General features: G+C 33.4%; 1 long non-coding RNA gene across 1 annotated transcript; it reads right to left on the minus strand.

The window, feature by feature from the left end:
- Positions 1–15,224: 15,224 nt before the first annotated feature.
- On the minus strand, positions 15,225–15,708 carry LOC142228828 (uncharacterized). Its single transcript, XR_012720276.1, has 3 exons — positions 15,635–15,708; positions 15,429–15,505; positions 15,225–15,332 (listed from the first exon to the last, which is right to left on the minus strand). It is a non-coding gene; the product is annotated as an uncharacterized LOC142228828 (long non-coding RNA).
- Positions 15,709–16,554: the final 846 nt, after the last annotated feature.

Raw genomic sequence — 16,554 nt, forward strand, 5'->3', positions numbered from 1 at the left:
TAAAGGCCGGTATTATGTTCGATTTCCGCAGCGAAATACCACACAAATGCAAAAAATGCGAAAAATTTGCGAAATTTTTACCATTTATGGTACTTTGTTTTTTCGAGTTGAAAAACTGACGTAAATCGCGTAGTCAGTAATTAGAGCATGTTAAATCCTTCCAGATGTTGACTTTAGTTATTTTCATAACATGGCGCCATTTGCAATGTGAATTAAGAAATAACTTATTGATTTTTTTGAATTTACAATACATACGTGGATCGCATTATTATTTAAAAATGTAATCAGATCGAGTAATAAAACAAAATATTTCCGTAATAAACCACCCTATTGCCGCTGCCTACTATATGATAGAATATAAATAATGTATAAATAACGTGGAATTTAAACACATATGTTAACATAATAAAACCTTTATTTGGTGAATTACAATTTACAATCGTTTTATTTGTTCTTGGCATTGGGATAGATGGGATAAATGGCCATGCTTCTTCTTTTTCAAATCGATTACCATGGATGCGTGTGTGTGTAAACAATCTAGCCACTAGTTGCGTATGTATATGTAATCATTTTGTGACATTTTGCAATGTTGTCAATAACACTTCATATAAATAAACGCAAAAAAGTACCAAAATGGCTGTTTTGTTTGCCTTCAAAGTATATTGTCAACACTATGAGTTTTCAACGCGAAAGAATGATTGTGGGGAACTTTTCTCGCACCAACAAACCGCACCGGCCTTAAATAGGGACTTGTCATCCATTTTGGATAGAGTTAAAGAAGTTGAGGTTATGTTTTCAGTTACCGGAGTATTTGATTGAGTCTCCCCTTTCCAAAATGAATAATCCTTCGTATGTTATAGGTATATCCAATGATAGGGTACGTGAAACCCGTAATCTTCTCGGCTCCTTTCTCTCACCTGTACTTAGGGGTGGGACCAACGTCACTCCTTCTACTTCAGGAACTGTGGACCCTGGAGGCTAATCACGGCATTCGATATCGAATTCATAATCGTATCAAAAAAATTGTCGATACGATTAAAAGTTTGGATCACGGCATTCGATCGAAATTTTATGCAATTTCTCTAGCATTACCAACAGCAAAAAACGAAGCAGAACAAAATGAAATGACAAAATTAAGTTAACGGCACAAAATAGAATGTAGAAAAACACACGTTTTTGAAGATTTCAAAGTAAAAAGTAATATTGCATTATATCTTATGAACCCATATCTCTTTTTTAAATTCCTCCGAATTCCTTCCTAATTGGAGGATGAGATGAATATAAAATAATTCGGCGACAAATAAGGAATAAAAGTGCACATTGTTATTGGTGTTAGTACATGGATTTGAAATGGTGTGCACTGTTAGAAAGTCGCCTTTAGAGGCTCAATGGACGATTACGGCTGACGAAGGAGGCGTTCAAATGGAAAATAATTTTTGGTGACATTCTATCGCTTTACAATTGTCTGCCGTCTTTTTGCCAATGTTTTACGATAGCAATTTACCAATCGAAAAAATTGTCGATCAAAAAACTTGATATCGACTCCCGTGATCCGAAAAAGTTAGATTTCGATCAAAAGTTCTCGATATCGAATGCCGTGATTGGCCCCCTGGACGGATATCGCAATCGACTTCTATAGCTGAAGTAATACTTTTACCAACGTCTCCTTTTGTCCTGATTTGCTTCAAATTTAGCACAAGGAGTACGTTTAATAGTATCGTTAAGCATGCCAAATTTGGTTAATATCGGTTCAGATTTCTATATAGCTCCATGTATATCTTTTGGCCGATTTGCCCTAATTTGCTTCAAATTTTGCACAAGGAAATAGTATTATTAAGTGTGTGTTGAAATCGGTTCAGATTTAGATATAGCTCCCATATATATTTTTCGTCCGATTTGCACTTATATGACCACGGAGGCCAAAGTTATACTCCCATTTACGCGGAATTTTGCAGAGATAGCAGAATTATTATTCTTACTATGCATGTCAAATTTGGTCAAAATCGGTTCAGAAATAGATATAGCTCCTATATATGTATGCCAGAGTCGGGGAAATAGGGTAGAATGTTTCATATTTTAGACCTATTTTCAATAGGGGTTTTCTCCAAATGACTCGATAGTGCCTACAGAGAATATATTTATTATGTTATTTAAGTGTGTCAAATTTGATCTAATTTGGTTCATATTTAGATAAAGCCTCCATATCTTTGTTCTTCCGATTTATAAATACCCACATTTTACACAAAAATCTGTGATGATTTACCCATATCGTACACACAAAAAAAATTCACGACAATTTTTCCAATTAAAATTTTAATTGAGTTTTAAAAAATATTCAATTAAAAATTTAATCGATTCAACAAATTTTTTAATTGAAACAAAAATCAATCACAAAAATAATAGTATCAATTAATTTTTTAATTGGATCAATTAACTTTTTAATTGACCTTCAATTAATTTTTTAATTGATACTATCATTTCTGTGATTGAAGACATTTCAATTAAAAATTAATTGGATCAATTAATTTCGTGATTGAATCAAAAAAAATTTTTTTTGTGTGTAGTAATATTCAAGCTTTATATTTCCCATATTATTTTGACTAACATTGTGTTTCATCCCAGGGCGTTAGCCGATTTAAGTTTTAATTCTAGAGATTTTGAAGAAGTACAAAAGAATTGTCTCCAAATCGGCTAAAAAGGATGTGATTTATACTGATTTTTAGCAAGCCATTCGATACCATTAAGCACGACCTTCTTCTTCGCAATCTTTGTATATACGGTTTCCCACAGGTTGTACTGAATTGGTTATCTTCATATCTTGTTTCAAGATCGCAATGAGTCAATTATCCAGAGTGGTCTAGTGAATTCAATGATCCGTATCTGACGAAGCGTCTCTTTACATCCTTAATTCACATGTATTTTTAATGTTCCTCGTCGTCAAACAAGAAATTTTGTTCCCTTATGTATTCGTTTTTCGCGATTAAACTACATGATGTTCAATCCGATTAGCTCGCTTCAAATGATTTTTAGCTCGGGTTACTCACTAGTATCGTACAATCACACATCGCTCCACAACTGCACTCAAAACATCGCTTTGATGGTTCATCCACCATATTGTCGAAATTAGCCAAAAGTGGTAACTCCATTTTTCAATTCCTTTTTCGACAACCACATCTCACCTCGCAAATCCACCATCCATTTTTGTAAATATGACACATATATCAGCGCCATCTGTATCATGAAATCACCGCAACATTATGGCGGACTGTACATGAGTTCTAAAACCTATTCTACACATATAGCAACTGTTAATAGCATTGTACATTTCTACACAAACAAAACAAGGTCCTCTAAGATTACTATCCAAATTGGAGACCATAGCTGCTTTATGCGCTGCTCGCACTGTACCAATAACAGGCATGTTTTCTTTTAGTACTGGATATCCAAGCCGTGACGGACTAAAAGAAAATAGAGTGCTCGTTTATCCAGGACATGTACAACACTGGCATCACTGATTAAGACAAATCCATATGTGGCCACAAAATAAATTTATGTTCGACGACATAATCAATAATATTGATAATACAGTAGAATTCATTTATAGCGACCTCGGTTATAACGACCATCCGTTTATAACGACGGATTTCCAAAGCAAGTTTGGTTCTTAATAGTTTGTACATGCACAAGCATTCGCGTAGAACGACTCCGGTTTTAGCGACCATCTGCTTTTAACGACCAATTTGCACGTCTGCTTTGGAATGGACATTCGGTTATAACGACGATGTAAGTTCTGTGTACTAATTTTTATTTTATTCATTCCATTAAAGAAACGTATACTGCGGGGAATCACAGAATTTGTTTTCGACTATCCCAAACAGAGGTGCAATGACAAAGAAGAAATATTCAAACCAGTTTGGGATGAGTTCAAACCAGGACTGAGATGAGTTCGTAAATGTCGATGACAACGTCGTGACAACAGAAGAGCTCTACATTGAGAGAAATAGTGGAGAACACAAAAGAAAATGATGAAACTCACAGTGTAATGAACCAGATGACGAAGATGCGCCAAAATTCCAACTAGGACAAAAACCTTGAGTGCGGTGCACACATTAAAACAGTATTTACGATTTGGGGGTTCTGATATATCAGAGAGTTTATATAGTTCCATTGAAATTATTGAAAGTAAATTATTAAAAGGAATTCTTGTAAATAGAAAACAAACCACAATTCTAAACTATTTCCAATCTCAATATATATGAAGATACATGATAAAAAAAAACTTAAAAATATTGTGTACACTTATTTGGATACAACGACGTTCGGTTATAACGACGTATAATTTCGGTCCCTTGGCGGTCGCTATAACCGATTTCTACTGTATATGAGATCAATGACGCATTTGTCCATTTTTATCTTAAAGCCTGGTTATACATCCAAAAACAGCTCGTAAGCGTCCCTTTGCATGTAATCTGTTTGTATACGACAGCCCATCAACGGTGCCAACTGTTTGGGCTTAAAATCGTAATTTTTTTAAATAATTTTGGACAAAATTCGTCAAAAAAATCGTAACCCATAAAACAGCTGAAAAAATTAAGTTTTATTCAAACAAAAATATAAAAATTAATTACATGAATAATGCCGTTTAAATCTCTAATTTAGACATCTACTTTCCAGTAGAGGTGTGCACGTGAGTAATAGTTTACTCACGCTCACGCACACTCACGACAGAAAAATCATACGCACGCACACTCACGCACGATATTTTTTGGTAGTACTCACGCACACTCACGGAAAGAAAATTTATATTCACGCACACTCACGCACGAAAACGTCGTGACGCACAAAAAATACCGTGACTCACGAAAAATACCGTGAATCACGAAAAATATCGTGACTCACGAATAATTTTATAATTAATTTACCTTACCGAAGTGTCTGAAAACATGAGCATTATTAAAATCGAGAGTGTTATTAAACTATTAACATCTCAGGTGTCACTAGAATTGTAATTGAATTAAACTCTTAAGCGTTTTATGTTGGTGAGCAGGAATATTGTCGTGAGTGTAATTCGTTACTTACGCACACTCACGAAGATATTATTTTCGTGACTCACGCTCACGCACGACATTTTGTTTTGTTAATCACGCTCACGCACACTCACGCTATTGTCATGAGCGTGACTCACGACTCACGCACGAATCACGAACATTTTCGTGAGTCACGACAATTTGGTGTCACGTGCACACCTCTACTTTCCAGTATGTTTAATCGTACATAAATTTTTAAGATATAATTAGAAACAATATTTCCGATTGTGACTACATGTTTAAGCACTAGATGTTCCGATTCAATTTGTTCAACAAAATTTTTTTGACAGAAAAATTTCCTATTCTCCAAGCGAATTTAAATCCTCAATACTTGCTCATGTATAATTTTTATTATTTGTATGCATAACTTATCGGTAATAAATAAAGTGAATTTATCTAAACTCACTTCATCACAATCAGAATTATTTAGCTTTAAATGGTTTTTGCACAAAAGAATACCTTGTAAAGTACAACACATTCAACCGTCCAAATGAACGGACGTGTGTTTTAATATAGGATCAATTTAATTATCGTAATAAGTACTTATTACGAAGTTCAAGTGTGGTGGTACACTTAGCCACTATGCAGCGAAATTCAAAGTCATATTCTGGTTTGCTAACTTCAGGGCCCAGTGGACTAGTTTCGATTGAAGTTATCATTTTGTTAAAAATTTTGGCAATGACCAAGAGTTAGGCCCAATTAGTCGACCTGTAGACGGGTCGACAGGCAAGTCGAGCCTTTTCTAAGGTAACGACATCAAAAGGAGGCAATCCCTCACGAAAGAGTTTCAAGGAATGCAGAAATGCTTTATTTATCCTAAAGAAATTAGGACCAGTCGACCCAAGCGCGTATATTTATTTATGTTGTTACTATTACGTTGTCTTTGGATCATACATTGTTGACTCAATACACTGGAATATTGGTGTGGTGCACATAAAATTTTCAATGTCAAGCAACAAATATTTACATTTGATATACAATTTTGTTAGAAATTCAATTCAATAGTGCGGCAACAGTTGAAAGCATCTACTCCCATAGAAAAATTATTACCATACGGGCTCAAATCGATACCGTACGTTATTGATAGTTAGCCAACCCCGTATGGTACAATATCAATACCGAACGGTACAGGCAGTACGAGAAGCATGAAAGTACCATACGCTATTATGAAAATACCAAAATAGTATTAAAAATAATACCTAAGCGGTATTAATATTTATACCATTAAGTTATTGATGTATAAACAGTGTGGTATTACCAAATAATACCAAAACGGTATTGGGTTTAATACAAACTCGGTATTTATTGTTATAATACATATTAGTTCAATGAAACACACGTGACAATGACTTTTCCTTTAATTCATTTATAAAATACATAGTAAATACACTTCACCACTTTTTTCATGTAATATTATTCTTTCAATTTTATGTCCCACCACAGGCTCTGCATGCCTCAAGCTGTCTGTTGTGAGATTTGGAAAGCTTTTGTATGTCTCTTACGTATCTAATGAGAGAATGGTTCCGAATTAGTAAACATTAATAATACTAAAACATTTTATACTTACGAATACTTCGCTATATCCACAATTTAGTTTTTTTCAGTCATCATGTTTTCCAAGAAATATTGCAATTAACACATCTATTTACCTTATGTGAACAAACTAAACTACTAAGGCGACAAATTAGTTTTTAGCAACGGCGACATATCATATGCTACGGGTATGTGATAGTTAATACCATAATAATACCGGATGTAATTGATTTGATAGAAAGTGGTATCAAAATTAGAAGGTAACGTGAACCAATCATTTAATACCAATCGGTAATGACCACGTACCGCCTTTTTTCTACCAGTGTAGTAGTTGGTAATTTGCTTCCAGTGTTCAGTCTATATTAGGGTTGCCAGATGATGGTTGCCGAAATCCGGGACATTGCGCCGTACATTCCGGGATTTGTCGGGACAAGCAAAAACAGTCATATTTTTCGATATTAGTTCCCCATATTTTATCACTTGGTAAATTTGCATAAACGCCATGGAGTAGTCGTAATTGTCAGCAAGCTTTGAAATTCCTAAATATATTGGAGCCTCTGAAACTTTCTCCCAAGATGGCTGCGACGATTTTATATAAAACGTAAATAATTTTGGGAATATTTTTTTTTAAACGGAAACCGAAACTCATATTTTCTGGCATATTACTTTCGGGTTTGGCAAACAAACTTAAGCTCTGAGGTGACAATCGCTGCTTCTTTTGTAGTGGCTTTCGACTGGACTGGGAATTTGGATATCGCCATGGACATGGTTTTAGGTATATTTCGTATCCGAATTGGGGATTGTTATAGTGTCACTAAAGGGTCTATGGTAATCATAGGATAAAATCGAACTTTGAAATGATGGCAGGGAGCACAAACTTGACTTATAATTTGTTAAAATGCATTTTGCAGAAAAACGTGAATTAGATATTTGCGTATATTTTTTTTACATTTACTACTCAAGTGGCAGCTGATGATTTTGATTTTTTTCTCAAAGTGGTGAGATTAAATGAAATGGTACAAAATCGGACAAACAAATGTACATTTAAAATGTATGAAAATCCAAAACCAAAAATATTTTTGAAAGCGATTTAATTTTAAATCGTTTTCATTTTTAAGAAATGTAAAAAAATAAAACATATGCCTTGAGTAATTGAAATTCCGGGATATTTGGTAAATTTTGTGAAAGATCCGGGACACTTCCTAGAGACGAAATTCCGGGACAATCCAGGCGAATCCCGGCCATCTGGCAAGCCTAGTCTATATATAACACTAGTGCCTTTGATTATAATATTACGTTAGCACCATCTACTAAGGTAAAAATATGGACTAATGCGCCGTCCATTATCCGGACGGAACATCTGTTTGTAAAGAATCTTACAATGTGGCCGAATGCTAAGGATTGTCGAAAGTAAGTAAAATATTGATAAATTTGTTATCGATCCCATTAATAAGCTCCAGTATCGATTATGTTTTCGACCAAAGGTTATAGTTTGGCCAATATCTGGGATTGACACGAGCACTGTCGACCGGATAAACTTATAGGCTAATAGGCTGGACGGCACATAAGAGAGTTAAAAACATCTCATGTCAATTCACAGTGTTTGTTGCACATACAATTCACCCAATGTTTCTTTTACAAGTACGTAACATTCCATTTATGCGCCTTCCAGATTATAAGTTATTCCGGATGTCTGTGTTTGTAAATAATCTTATAGTGTGGCCAATCGATACGAATTGTGGGCGATGACTAAACAATCGAAAAATGTTTTATCGATCCCATTAACAAGCTGCGGTATCGATTATGTCTTCATACAAAACTTCTAGTGTGGCCAATATCTGGGATATGTTCGACAAGACCACTGTCGTCCGGATAAACTTATATTCTGGAATGCGCATTAAAAATATTTGGATATGCAGAATATATTCTTTAAGAATCTTTTCCAAAAGAAGAAAGGACATAAAACAAATTTAAAACATATTAAAAATGTTTATGTACTTTACAGAAACGGCACCATCTATGGTAACCAGACAAATAAAAGAACTGCGAATTGACTTGAGGCGTACACATTTATTGTTCTATGGTAATTGTAATGGTTATAATCCTAGTGACGATGGTTGGAGTAGCGTTGCTGATTAGCGTACTTCATTTCGCATGTACAGAATGCGCATTTTTAAATGTTGTCAGCAACCTAAAAAATCGTTGCAGCGGTCAGAAAAGAATTCAAAAGAGCAATTGTAGCACTCTCGTTTGTCGGCAGTGCTGATAATGCCCGCAAAATTCCCGGCAAAACTGAAAAAAGGTCGTATTTTTTACAAGAAAAGAAAGACAGATAATTATTGCCGGAAAAGGAAATTTGAGGTACATTTTAATACATATATTTCTTAAATAATGATAATAAAACTTAATAACTACTGTATGCAAAAAAAAATATATAAAATATTTTGTATTTTTGTGTCACTGTGGAGGAATAATCCACCGCTGAAAAACTTTTTGGCGTGTGGTCGAAACTGGGGGTTACTATGTAATTCTTTTCGATAATTAATTTTATTCGAGAAGTGTTTTCGATTCGAATTTTCTTTCGTACTATGTAATAGTTTCGAATTCACCAAAAAATGAAGCCAGATTATAACGTGAAACGGCACCACTTACGAATAATAAAAAAGGTGTAATTTGGCAACATTGTCATTGATTGTCAAAAATTGATAAACAAAAAAACTAGTAAATACAATAAAATGGATAGTTTTGCTTTGTGATTTGAAAGATGCGTTCTACTGCGGTAAGGCCGGAAATAAAGTTAGCTGCCACATTAAAATTTCTCGGTCAAGGTGGATATCAAAACCAAATTGGCCAAGATCGTTTTGTTGGATTGGCGTACACGACGAGTGGGTGTTGGAGAGCAAGGAGTAAACGGACGAGAAGTTTTTGAGTTCTGTGGTTGTTCAGCTCATTGGTCATCGTCAACCGTACTCACAGGTAGCTCGTTCTCCAATAAATTTTTATCTGCGGTAGATAAGCTGATTGGTGCATTATTTATGCCGAATTTATTTGCACTTAAGCCTTCTGAAGAAATAAAGTTTTTCCAACCTGACACATCACGTACAGGTAGACCCATAATGTTAAGATTGCCTTCCAATCTTTTCCACAGATTATGGGATTTGGTCTTTGCATCGGGTGACTTCAAAAAACCTTTTGCCAAATCAGGATGCTTCGACATAAAATCCACCATTACCTCAACTGGTTTAGTGTGTGTGTTTTTGCTAGTTGATTACCTTAAAAAAATTACTTATACACAATTTTGAATGACAAATAACAAAAATAAAATACCTGTTTGGCCTTTTCGCTAACACAAATTTCGATTTCGATTTTTAGTGGTTCGATTTTTAATGGTAAATTTGGCCTGTGACGATTTTAAGACACGTAGTTATGAGTTGACGATTTTTGAAAATGTGTGTTTCCTTTTAACGTTTTTTATGGCGATTTGGCGATTTTTCAAAGTAACATAGTTGTAAGTTAACGATTTTTCATAAGTTCAATTATTTTTTAGTCTCAATGCTATGACAATTTGTGTCTAGCTTGCTCTCGTTCGTCTCCAATGTAGAAAGATATTTATAATTCAGAATTCTTTTGAAACTTCAAGGTATATTACAAGGTATTCTTTTGTCCAAAAACTATTTAAAGCTATTGTCAATAAGCCAAGTTATGCACACAAATAGTAATAATAATAAAAATTATACATGAACAAGTAATAAGGATTTAAATTCGTATGGGAAATAGGAATTTTGTCAAGGAACAGAAATATAGTATAGTCTAGTCATATCTTAAAAAGTATTCTACGTTTAAAAAAAAGCTACATTACTGAATTAGAGATTTAAATGGTATTATTCATGAATTAAAGCCTCTTCATATATTTTCGTTTGAATAAAACTTTTATTTTGCTCCTAAATCTTTTCTGGGTGACGATTTTTTGACGAAATTTTCGGGAAAAATTGACGAAAAATATTTTAAAAATTGACAATTTTCAGCCCAAAACAGTTGGATACATAGTTGCTACATTTTCGAAAACCGAACAGAATTTCCGATTGTAGAAAATGTACATCTCGAATTCGAAATTCATAGTGGCACCAATTCGTTTTCGATTGATGTTGTTATCGAGTCGAATTACATAGTAACCCCCCTGGGCTTGAACACACGTCCCTTTACAAGGCGGGCATGCTAACCATTACACCACGGTGGCTCCCATGGTGGCGGCAAATGGTAGTAAAAACAATAACGAGGTGCGAATTCCAGCATCTTATGATAACAAAGTCATTGTTATAAAAATTATATTTTTACTAAATTGACGATATAAGAATACAAGGCGATTTTATATTCAATTTATTTTGCTGTACAAAGTCACAGTGGCAAAGTTTTACGGCCTTATCATAACAAATGATTAACGTGCACTTTTTTCTTTTTATACGCCTTATGGCACTAATATAGTTATCATGCGTTTTTAGTAACCAGGTGGTAACACATGTCGTTATATATTGTCATTTTCGCCGTAGTGATGAAGAACGAATTATAACCAGTTGATATTAGTAAAAACTCATCATTTTAATGATTTTGTGGCGAAATATAATTTTCCAGGTTAAAGTAATTTATATAAAAGGCATTATTAACAATCATTTTATGTTTAGTCCATATGTTAGTATTGATATTGGTATTAATCGAACCGGATTGTATTCGAATATCAAGTCTATTGTTATTAAAAAAATATTTCACATCTCGAGTCATTCTCAACACATTTATCATTAAAGTAACAAAAGGAAGTTTAAGATGACGATAAATTTACATAATATTGGTACACAGAAAAAAAGTCTTAGGAAAAATTTATGCTAAAATGAACTAATATTTATTACAACATATTTATTTATTACAAAATTTTCGTTAATTTAATGAATCTCAAAAATTGGAATACAATTAGTTCAACTTTCGCACGAGATAGTTCATTTTTCCCTAACATATTTTACTTTTTTTCTGTGTAGGTATGCAGCTCTTTTATTTAGTTTAGTATTTAGAAAAATTGCAACAAAACACATTTTTTATAAGAAAAGTTCATCCCAATGCTGTTGAGTTTATTCCATTTTTCTACACCAAAAACAAATGAACCCACCATGCCAAAGGTTATATATCAGAGATAACTGTAAATGCAGTCATACAGATGGGCGCCATCTAGTAGTTGCTAATTTCTTTCTAGTGCTATGTCTTGTAAATTACTAAACACAAGATGACACCATTCGTTAGGCAATTACACCCAGAGAAAAGCAATCAAAATTACTTAATTTTGAAACGACGAATTTTATAAGTGCAGATATGTGGGGGGACTTCAACGCAGAGAAGTGGAGCAACGCAAAGTATACTGTTGTTGTTATTGTGAAGTACTCCTGTAGAAAACGAGTGGACTGTATGAGCGTGTTTTGGTTGATTATTTCTCAGAGCAATGAGAAATAATCAACGATGTTATGAGGAAGTAGCCAACCGGAAATAAAATAAATGATAACACAGAGAAGTTTAGTTTAATGCAAATAAAGGGTGATTTGTTAAGAGCTTGATAACTTTTTTTTTAAAAAAAACGCATAAAATTTGCAAAATCTCATCGGTTCTTTATTTGAAACGTTAGATTGGTCCATGACATTTACTTTTTGAAGATAATTTCATTTAAATGTTGACTGCGGCTGCGTCTTAGGTGGTCCATTCGGAAAGTCCAATTTTGGGCAACTTTTTCGAGCATTTCGGCCGGAATAGCCCGAATTTCTTCGGAAATGTTGTCTTCCAAAGCTGGAATAGTTGCTGGCTTATTTCTGTAGACTTTAGACTTGACGTAGCCCCACAAAAAATAGTCTAAAGGCGTCAAATCGCATGATCTTGGTGGCCAACTTACCGGTCCATTTCTTGAGATGAATTGTTCTCCGAAGTTTTCCCTCAAAATGGCCATAGAATCGCGAGCTGTGTGGCATGTAGCGCCATCTTGTTGAAACCACATGTCAACCAAGTTCAGTTCTTCCATTTTTGGCAACAAAAAGTTTGTTAGCATCGAACGATAGCGATCGCCATTCACCGTAACGTTGCGTCCAACAGCATCTTTGAAAAAATACGGTCCAATGATTCCACCAGCGTACAAACCACACCAAACAGTGCATTTTTCGGGATGCATGGGCAGTTCTTGAACGGCTTCTGGTTGCTCTTCACTCCAAATGCGGCAATTTTGCTTATTTACGTAGCCATTCAACCAGAAATGAGCCTCATCGCTGAACAAAATTTGTCGATAAAAAAGCGGATTTTCTGCCAACTTTTCTAGAGCCCATTCACTGAAAATTCGACATTGTGGCAGATCGTTCGGCTATTCATGATGAAATGTCAAAGCATACTGAGCATCTTTCTGTTTGACACCATGTCTGAAATCCCACGTGATCTGTCAAATACTAATGCATGAAAATCCTAACCTCAAAAGAATCACCCTTTATATAATATTTATTGAGAGATTGGGTTAAAGAGAGTTAATGTGAATGGTAGTGTAGTGTAATGCTCACCGTTCGGAAGTTGGAGGGAAAATGAATACAAAAGAAAGCGTCTTAAGCCGATGATAACTTAATGTACTAAATCTCGTTAGGAAAAATTCACAATATATTTTTATCGATAATAATTCAGTAAGATTTTACTAAAAGTTATTGAAAATAATTCACATTTATGATTCAAAGCTAAATAGAGAGTACAATTTAATTCATAATTCATTAATTCAAAAATGCAATTCATTGAAATTCATTAAAAATTCATAAAAAATTCATAAATAAATAATAATTAAATTCATAAGAATTTGGACAAACGTGAAGTTTGTCCAATAAGGAAATAGAAAACGAACGGAATGAAACGCTATAGTAAATTGGTGGTACATATTTATTACACTTATAAATGTACCATCTTATAACCTTTGAGATTGGAACTTATAACAATATTCCCCTTTTTATATATTTATCGGTGCTTTCAACTTTTACTACTAAAAATAAATTCGAGAATCTAACAACAATTTATATTGTTATGAGTTCCAATCCCAGCGCCCACATCTGAGAGGTTAATTTAAATGTAATAATGTACCAAACGTCCCACGAAACTTTCAGAGTGTATATGTTTGTGAAGTTTCACTGTATATATTTAATAAAAGTTTTTCTGTTTTTTTCGAGCTTGAGATATGTATTTTTTATTTTCCTTCAATATTTCGCAATTTCCTTGAATTGCTTCTTCAGGAAGTAATGATCTATAATAAGTATATTATAATAAATTAAATTAATAGCATAAACTATATGATAACAATCTATTTTTTTAATATTAAATACATTTACAACATAAATAATAAACATCTCAATATAACACATTGTACTAGACGAACATAACAAGTAGGTGGACACAACTATCTTTCAGTTACATCTGTTACAATAACTAAACACTTATTCTTATTAGAGTCAGCGAAACATCACTGCTCTCGTCTGGTTTCTTTATTGCACTGAATGTGAATGTTACTCTGTAAATTGCTCGTCGTATTTCTGCTTATTGTTTCCGCATACCATTTGTCCGTATATGTGAGCTATGTTGTCTGTGTCTGTTTTGTAATTTATTCTCCTCGTCGTTGGTACGTTGATTATGTATAACATTTCTAAGGTGTATCTCTTGCTTATGTTGCTCTCTCGTTGTAAGACACGAACTCTATCAAAGTTTGGATGGTGGTTAGTTGCTGCACAGTGTGTCGCTAACGCAGTTTTTTGTATTTTATTATTACGTGTTTTGATGTCGGATTTGTGTCCGGATAACCTTGTTTTTAATTTGTTTTTAGTGGTTCCAATGTATATTTTTTTGGCACTTTTATTCTGAGTTTCCATCACACGGAATCTCATAAATTACGTTTGGGGTTTCGGATAAGGGGATGCAGTCTTTTGTATTACTAAACAGATTTCTTAAAGTATTGTTGGATTTATGTGCCAAGCTATATTTATTTTTATCAAAAATATCTGATTTTGATATCCTTTCGGAGATAGTTGGTACATATGTCAAGGATCTAAATGATTTTGAATCGTTTTTATCGTCCCTCTTTTCTGATGATGGTTTGTACACTGAAAAAACAGTGAACCCTTTTCCATTGCAAAATGAACTAAACTGTAGTAATATTGACCATGATTTAGCCCTTAAGATTTTTTTCAATTTGTCTAGTTTATAATTCTCTTAAATTTTAGTTCATCTATAACATTGTATTTTAGTTCATTTTTACAACGCCATAAGATTTATAACCACTACCAAGTTAAAAAGTCAGTATTATTTTGTTTTACTTGCTTATTTTTTGGGAAACCCGATAATAAAAATTGGTTAACAGTCTCTTTAAACTATTTAAACGACGACTAAACTATTTTTAAATCAATCATTCCACAGTACAGAGAAATTAAATAATTAAAGGAACAACAAACTGTTTTACTATTATGAAAATTTTCATACATTAAAATTAAACTTTCTTTAAGCAAAAGTACTTTATTATAAAAACTTATGATGAAAGTTCTTAATACAATGTTTTTTGTGAATAAAAATTATGACCACGTGGAACAGAGAGTATTTCATTTGAACTCGCTGTTTGAACATTTTGACTTATCCTTGTTTTATTCATCGTAGGTAATTTTTTCACATATCTTGCTGGAAATAAATGGAAGCAATGATGAAAATTGTTAAAAATTAACACCATGTAATGAAATATAATTTTTTAAATCTTTATTTTAGCTTGTAACTTACCATATTTGGGGGCATTTTATCAAATGGTGTAAGGAATTCAACTTTTCTTTGGAAAACGTATCTCATAAAATTTGTACCTGAAACAATTAGAGAATTAATGAAGTATTCTATATAAACTCATAAAACTGTGTTTTTATCGATGTGAAGGATATAATAAAATAAATATTCTAGTTGAAAGAAAGCCAAAGTTTTAATATAAAACTTACCAGAGAATTGGTAATTAAATTGTACGCTGAGGGGAAATATAAAAAGTTGTCCAAATTTATTTGGGTTACTCTGAAATTAAATATTAAATAAAATTATTAAATAAGTTTTCAAAAAATTTAATGAAAAAAATAATAATATGCATAAAAAACCAAACGAACGGAAACGATACTCTGAAGAGCCTATCAGCAGTTATCTACACTGCAGAAAATTATATGACCATAGGAGACAACATAAAAATACGGTTAAAGCAACAGGTTTCACAATCAATTAACAACATACAAATAAGATCTGATCATATGACTAAGGAACAAGAGTCCAAAATTAATCAAATAATCCAGAAATATCCTAATCTGTTCTCCGAACCAAATGAATCGCTTACGTATACAACATCAGTCAAAGGCGAAATAAGAACCAATACCGATAACCCTATTTACCCCAGATGCTATCCATATCCCATGCATTTAAAAGATGAAGTCGAACGCCAAATAAAAGAACTATTGACTCAGGGCATTATTAGACCCTCAAAATCACCATACAACTCACCTGTATGGATCGTACCGAAAAAAATGGATGCTTCAGGGGTAAAGAAATTTAGAGTAGTTATTGACTACAGAAAACTCAATATGGTCACAGTCCCCGACAGATATCCTATTCCTGAGATTAATGAAGTTCTTTCTCAATTGGGTCAGAATAAATTCTTTTCTGTAATAGATTTAAAAAGCGGATTCCATCAAATCCCTCTTAAAGAAAGTGATATGGAGAAAACCGCATTCTCGGTTAATAACGGGAAGTACGAGTTTACGTTCGGTCTTAGAAATGCCCCTTCAATTTTTCAAAGAGCCTTGGATGATATATTGCGCGAACACATCGGGAAGATCTGCTATGTCTATATAGATGACATCATCATATTTGGTAAGGA

This window comes from Haematobia irritans, chromosome 3 (genome assembly GCF_050003625.1).
Source record: "Haematobia irritans isolate KBUSLIRL chromosome 3, ASM5000362v1, whole genome shotgun sequence".
Taxonomy (NCBI): Eukaryota; Metazoa; Arthropoda; class Insecta; order Diptera; family Muscidae; genus Haematobia; species Haematobia irritans.